Raw genomic sequence first — 7,435 nt, 5'->3', positions numbered from 1 at the left:
CCACCGGACCCGAAACGTTAACTCTGTTTTCTCCTTCACAGATGCTGCCAGATCTGCTGAGCTTTTCCAGCAATTTTGTTTTTGTTTTACATCTTTCTTATGTTTACATGTCTAGTTCTGTTAGAATTTTATAGGTTTCTATGATATCCCCTCTCATTCTTCTGAACTTCAGCAATTATAGTCCTAACCAATCTAATCTCTCTTCATTCATTAATTCTGCTATCCCAGGAATCAGTCTGGTAAACCTCAATATCCAGAACATCTTTCCTCAGATAGCTGCACACAATACTCCATATGTGATCTCACCAAGGCCCTGTAAAATTGCAGCAAGAATCACTGCTCTTGTACTTGACTCCTCTTACTAGTAAGACTAATCCCATTTGCCTTCTTTACTACCTGCTGCACCTGCCTGTTTACTTTCAGTGACTGGTGTAAGAGGACACCAAGGTCTCATTGCACCTCTCCCTTTCTGATCTATCACCTTTCAAATAATAATCTGTCTTCTTATTTTTGCTACCAAAGTGGAAAACATTACATTTATCCACATTATATTTCACCTACCATGCATTTGCCCATTCACTCACTTAAAAGTCGTGAACCTGTGAAATTCTCTGCCAAAGAAAATGGCTGGGGTCGAATGTTTTCAATGAATATTTTCAAGAAGGAGTAAAAATGGTTCTTAGGGTTAAAGAGATCAGGCAGGGGAGAAAGCAGGAACAGAATACTTTGTCAGATACTGAGAATATTCAACTATGATCATATTGAATGGTGGAACAAGGTTGAAGAGCTCAATGGCCCATTTATGTTCCTATTTTCTATGCTTCTACATTTATTGAAAAATAAGACCCTTAGGGGACTAGATAGGGTGGATATACAGAGATTTTCTTGTTTAGGAGACTAGAATTACAGTATCAAAAACAAAGTTGTCATCAGGTCTGAGGAAGGGTCACCGGACCTGAAACGTTAACTCTGTTTTTTCCTTCACAGATGCTGCCAGACCTGCTGGGCTTTTCCAGCAATTTTGTTTTTGTTCCTGATTTACAGCATCCACAGTTCTTTTGGTTTTTATTTAGAATTACAGTATATTGTTTAATAGTACTGTTTAATTGATTATTCTTTTAAGACAGATGTGAGGAGAATTACTTCTCAGGGTGATTAGCTTGTGGAATTCTTGGATGGAGTATGGACATGTTGATAGACAAGGGTGTTGAGGATTCTGAAGGAACAGGCATGAAAGTGGGGCTGAGACCACAACCAAATTAGCTGTGATCATATTGAATGGTGCAGCAGAATTGAAGGGCTAAATGGACTACTTCTATCTACTGGCTAAGTCCTATCTACCTACACCCAGGATTTCTCACAATATTAAAGACTTAACTTATAAAGCTCAATAACTGAACACTAACATTAGATTCTTCACTATCATTCTCTTATAGCCATATTAAAAATAACTGATAGATCTGCCTTGACATTGCTGCATCTGAGTGAGAGGATTCAGTTTTGTACATCAGAAGTACTATTGTGAGCAATCTAAAACTTAGCCAGTGTCTCAATTTGACTTTGATTTAATAATATTCTTGAATGTTTACCAGCACTTTGTAAGAATAAATCATAGAAAGTTTATTATTCCATGAAAATTAATTCAGTAATTTTTCTGTCATGTATCTTTAACTATATTTTACCATCAGAGTGTTTAAAGCTGAGAACACATTGCAAGATGGGATGCAAGTTATTTCAACTGAAGGTATTAGAGAAGTGGTTTGGGATTAAGAAGCATTCACAGAAGTCCTATATTTCAATAGCTCTGGAAAATCACAGAATTTACAGTACAGAAGAAGACTATTTGGCCTATCCTGCTGAAGTTTGGCAGAATTGAGGTGGACATCCCAGAACATGAGTATACTACAGTGAAGTTATTGGAGTGTAGCAATAAGGTAAACTCTTTGATGGGGTAGCGTTGTGGAGGCAAGTCTTGGGTTAGGTCTAACTGCGGGAAGTGGAAGTGTGATTTGAAACATCTGGACCTTCTCTCTCAAGGTCTGTGGAATTCTTTACCTCAGACGGCTGAAAAGATTGGGTCATTATGATATCCAAAGCAGATATTTCAGTAAGGGAAATCAAGGATTATTGGATTAAATCAGGAAAGCATAGTTGAGGATTATCAGATCAGCTACAATTGCATTGAATTGTGGAGCAGTCTCAATGGGTCAAATAGTCTTGTGATCTTGGTGGAATTAAACAGATCTGGTGATCGAGCAGATATGCAGTTGAAAGTTCACCTCAGGGTTAAATAGGATGTCAATGTTGGTCTACTTGAGCCGTAGTCAATAGCCAAAGTGGGTATGCAGGTGAAGCTGGGGTTTGGAGAGATTAGACAAAACAAAACTTATGGACAGGATTTGCCCTCCTTCTGTCAACAGTGAGGTAGCTTTTACTGGGTATAGACTTAATAGCATGGGGTAAAGGAATCTCAATGGCCATGCTCCAATGTGATTTTCAAAAGGACACTGTAACCAACATGTTTGATAATTCTGAATCTTTTCTACATACACTCACCTCCCATTCCAGCCTCTAATCAAACTGATTTGCCTGCCATTTAGTGTTTGAAGAAATTTCCTCCAACTAAATAGTGGGAAAAGGAAATTCATATCTTCAGTTTTGTCCACAAATTTAGTTTCTCTATGCCCTCCATTACCCCCGCATCTCCTGGCCAGCTTCCAATCTTTCATCCTCCTCAAACGCCTTCCAGCATCACAATATAACTTACAGCATTTCCTGTTTTGGTTTCAGATTTCCAGCATCTGCAGTATTTTAATTTTTACAGTTAATAATTAACCTGTGCTGCAATTGCAGATGGCTGATTAGATTAATTGACATGACATTTTTTCTTTGTAATTTCAAATACTATTTAGTTTTGTATCAACTAACCCTCTCAGCCTCTGAGCTAACCTCCCAACTCACCAACTAACCCTCCAATCATTCCTCCCAGCCACCTGACTACCACCCCTGACTGCTTTGACTACTTCTGAGCCACTCTTACCAAAATAAGCCTCTTGACCCTGAAACCCCCACCGTGCCAACTACCCCACTGACCACTCATCTTGACTATCAGCTTCAACCCCCAAGCTCCAACTACATCCTGAACTTTCACTATTTCCCTGAACCCCTGACTACTTCACTGATTAAACCCTGATCACTCGAATCCACCCCTCACTCAGCACTGACTACTGATCTGATCTTAGTACTGCACGCAAACTTACATTCAACTAACTCCCCCTCATCCATTTACCACTTCATCTAAATACCATCTCAGCCACTTACCAGAGGTTGACTCAATTGGCTAGATGATGGTTTATAATACAGAGTTATACCAACAGGGTGGGTTCAATTCCCATACCAGTTGAAGTTAAGATGAAAGTCTTGCCTTCTCAATCTCTCCCCTCAGCCAAAGTGTGATGATCCCCAGGTTAAGTTACCACCAATCACCTCTCTCTCTCTCTCTCTCACTTTCTAATAAGAATGTAGCCCTATGGTCTGATAGGACTACGGCGACTTTAGCTTTTCACATCCACCTACCACCCTACCCACCAAACTCCCCATCCACTATATATTCCTAACCACTTAGCTCACCCACCTAACTACTCTTTCCTACCCATTCACTCATTCATCTACTCATCTATTCACCTATTCACCTATTCACATTCATTGACACCCAAACATGAAAATTACAGTAATATGAAACAAAAAGAACTGCAGATGCTCGAAATCTAAAGCAGCCATAGAAATTGCTGGCAAAACTCAGCAGGTCTGGGAGATTCAGCAAGAAATGTAGAGCAGCGTCAACTTGAAGGAAAATGTGAGGCGAGTGGAAGCCAACACTGCTTACTATTCCTTGGAAAACCCAGTCTAATATATTTGAAAGGAAATGTGTCTATATTACATTGCGTGTGTGTGTGTGTGTCCATCTGCACGTGTGTCTGACATTTGCATGCATATTTGTTATGTATGTGCGAATGTGTAGTTGTATATGTCTGTATGTGCATTTTTGAGCACGTGCATTTGCTTGAACCTCAGTGTATGTGTGTGTGTGTGTGTGTGAGGTCTGAGAATGTGCAATTGTATGTGAGCATCTGAGTTTGTGTACATGTATATGTGCTTCTGAGTGTTTTTGTTTTAAATTCATTTATGGGATGTGGTTACTGCTAGCTGGGCCAGCACTGCTACCTGTCCCCAGGTGCCCTTGAGAAGGTGGCATTGAGTTGCCTTCTTGAACTGCTGTAGTCTTTGTGCTGTAGGTAAGTCCACAATGCTATTAGGGAGGGATTGACATTGAAGAAATGGCAAATGTTTTTGAAGCCTGGATGGTGAGTGGCTTGAAGGGGAACTTGCGACTGTTAGTGTTCCTATATACCTGCTGTCCTTGTCCTTCCAAATGAAAGTGGTCATGGGTTTGGAAGGTGAGACAACAAGGTGCAGGGCTGGATGAACACAGCAGGCCAAGCAGCATCATAGGAGCAGAGACCCCCTTCCCCTCCCCCTTTTCTGATGAAGGGTCTAGGCCCGAAACAAGCCTCTCTGCTCCTATGATGATGCTGCTTGGCCTGCTGTGTTCATCCAGCCCTGCACCTTGTTGTCTCGGATTCTCCAGCATCTGCAGTTCCTACTATCTCTGATGGGTTTGGAAGGTGCTGTCTAAGGAATCTTGCTGAGTTACTAAAGTGCATCTTGTAGATGGTACACCATGCTATGGAGTGTCAGGGGTGGAGTGAGCATAAGTTTGTCAATGTGGTGCCAATTAAGTGGACTGCTTTATCCTGGATAGTGTCAAGGTCCTTGAGTGTTGTTGGAGCTGCACTCATTCAAGCAAGTGGGGTGTATTCCATCACAGTCCTGATTTGTGCCTTGCTTTTGTTCCTGATTTACAGTATCAGCAGTTCTTTCGGTTTTTAAGAGTCAGTTATGTAAGAAATCAAAGAGTTAAGAGAAGAGTGGTATTTCTCTGGGATTGAGTACCTGAGAAAGGATATTGCTGGTAAACAGGTTGAAACTTTGTTTTTCTTTTTGTGTTAAGCTATTTATAGAATATGATATATGTAGCTCTGACTACTTTCCCCTTTGTGTAACTTATATCCTTTGGTTAAAGAATGTTTCCAGCCTTGTTTGAATATGATAAGTGACTAATCACTACAGTAACCAACTGTAAAAATAAAACTTATAATCTATCAAATCAGATTTCATTCTTGGACAAAAACAGAAATTAAGATTTGTAGCTCAGGTTGTGGATGAGGCTGTTGACTTGTTCACCGAGCTGGCTGGTTATCGTACAGACATTTGGTCACCATGCTAGGTAACATCATGAGTGCGGCCTCTGATGAAGCGATGTTGCTCTACTTGGTGTTTATATGATCTGGTCTGTTTGGTTGAGTTGTGCCATAGAATCCCTACAGTGTGGAAGCAGGCCATTTGGCCCATTGAGTCCACACTGACCCTCCGAAGAGCATCCCATTCAGACCCAGCCCCTACCTTATCCTTGTATTTCCAATTCTAGACCCTATGGGCAATTTAGCACAGCCAATCCACCTAACCTGCACATCTTTGGACAGTGGGAGGAAACCGGAGCACCTGAGGAAACCCATGCAGACATAGGGAGAGTGCGCAAACTCCACACAGACAGTTGCCCGAGGCTGGCATTAATCTCCAGTCCGTGGCACTGTGAGGCAGCAGGGCTAACAACTGAGCTACCATGCTGCCTTCAATGTGGAAACAGGCCATTCAGCCCAACAAGTCTACACCACCCTTCTGAAGAGCATCCCACCCAGACCCATCCCCCTATCCTTTCCCTGTAACCCTGCATTTCCCATGTCTAATCCACCTAACTTACACACATCTGGACACTACAGCCAATTTAGCATGGCCAAGCCACCTAACCTGCATATCTCTTGACTTTGTCCTTTGAGATAGAAGTGGTTGAGAGTTTGGAAGGTGATGTCTAAGGATTTTTGGTGAATTTCTGCAATGCATCTTGTAGATAGTACATGTTGCAGCTACAGAGTGTGAGTGATTGATTCATTGAATTACTTTTTGTCACATATACTGAAGCACAGTGAAATGCTTTGTTTATGAGCAGTACAGGCAGATCATAGTGAGCAAGGATGTACAGATCAAAAAGACTGAGACAGAGGCTTACAGGTTACATTGCATAAGGCATGCACTAGTGTTGGAGGCAGTTGATGTTTTTGGATATTGTGCCAATCAAGGGGGTTTGTTTGTCCTGGAAGGTGTCAAGCTTACTGAATTTTGTTGAAGCTGAAGATATCCAGGCAAGTGGGGTGTATTCCATCAAACACATGACTTGTACCTTGTAGATGATGGATGGACTTTGGCCAGTCAAGACTGAGTTATTTATTGCAGTATTGCTACCAGTGCCACATGCTAGTCAGAGTAGGAATAGCAGGATTGCTAAAATGAATATGTGGCTTGAAGGATGGTGCAAAAACGAATGATTCAAATTCCTGGGACATTGGAACCGGTTCTGGGGGAGGTGGGACCAGCATTCTGTAGACTCTGGAAGATTTCCAATGGATTAAAGGATAGCTAATGTAATCCCACTCTTTAAAAAGGGAGGAAAGAAAATAGGGAATTATAGGCTGGTTAGCCTGACATCTGTGGTGGGAAAATGTAACAGTCAATTATTAAGAATGTGATAAATGAGCATTTAGAAAGGATCAGTCCTAGTCAGTATGGATTCACTAAAGGGAAATCAAACCTGACAAATCTTCTGGAATTTTTTGATGATGTGATCAATAGAGTGGACAAGGGTGAATCAGTAGATGTTATGTATCTGGACTTTCAAAGGCTTTTGATAAGGTTCCATGCAAGAGAATAATAAGGAAAATTAAAACTCATGGTCTTGGAGGTAATGTATTTACATGGATAGAGAACTGGATGGCAGACAGGAAGCAGAGTTGGAATAAACCAGTCCTTTTCAGATTAGCAGGCAGTGAGTGGGGTGCTGCAGGGTTCAGTGCTGGGACCCCAGCTATTCACAATGAATGTTAACAATTTGGACAAAGGAATTGAATGAGTATCTCCCCAAATTTGCAGATGACACGAAGTGGGGTGGCAGTATGTGCTGTGAGGAGGATGCTAAGAGGTTGCAGGGTGATTGGACAGACAGGCTGAGTAGGCAAATACTTGGCAAATGCAATATAATATGGAGAAATGAAGTTATCCACTTTGTCCACAAAAACATTGTTTGAATGGTGGTAGCCTTGGGAAAGGGTGCGGTGAAATGAGACCTGGGTGTCATGGTGGAACAATCGCTGGAGGTTTGCATACAGGTGCAGCAGGCAGTGAGGAAAGCTAATGACATACTGGCCTTCATAGCAAGAGGATTTGAGTATAGGAGTAAGGATGTCTTGTTGCAGTTATACAG

This window comes from Rhincodon typus, chromosome 6 (assembly GCF_021869965.1).
Source record: "Rhincodon typus isolate 14 chromosome 6, sRhiTyp1.1, whole genome shotgun sequence".
NCBI lineage: Eukaryota > Metazoa > Chordata > Chondrichthyes > Orectolobiformes > Rhincodontidae > Rhincodon > Rhincodon typus.
Note: the sequence above shows the minus strand (reverse complement) of the source record.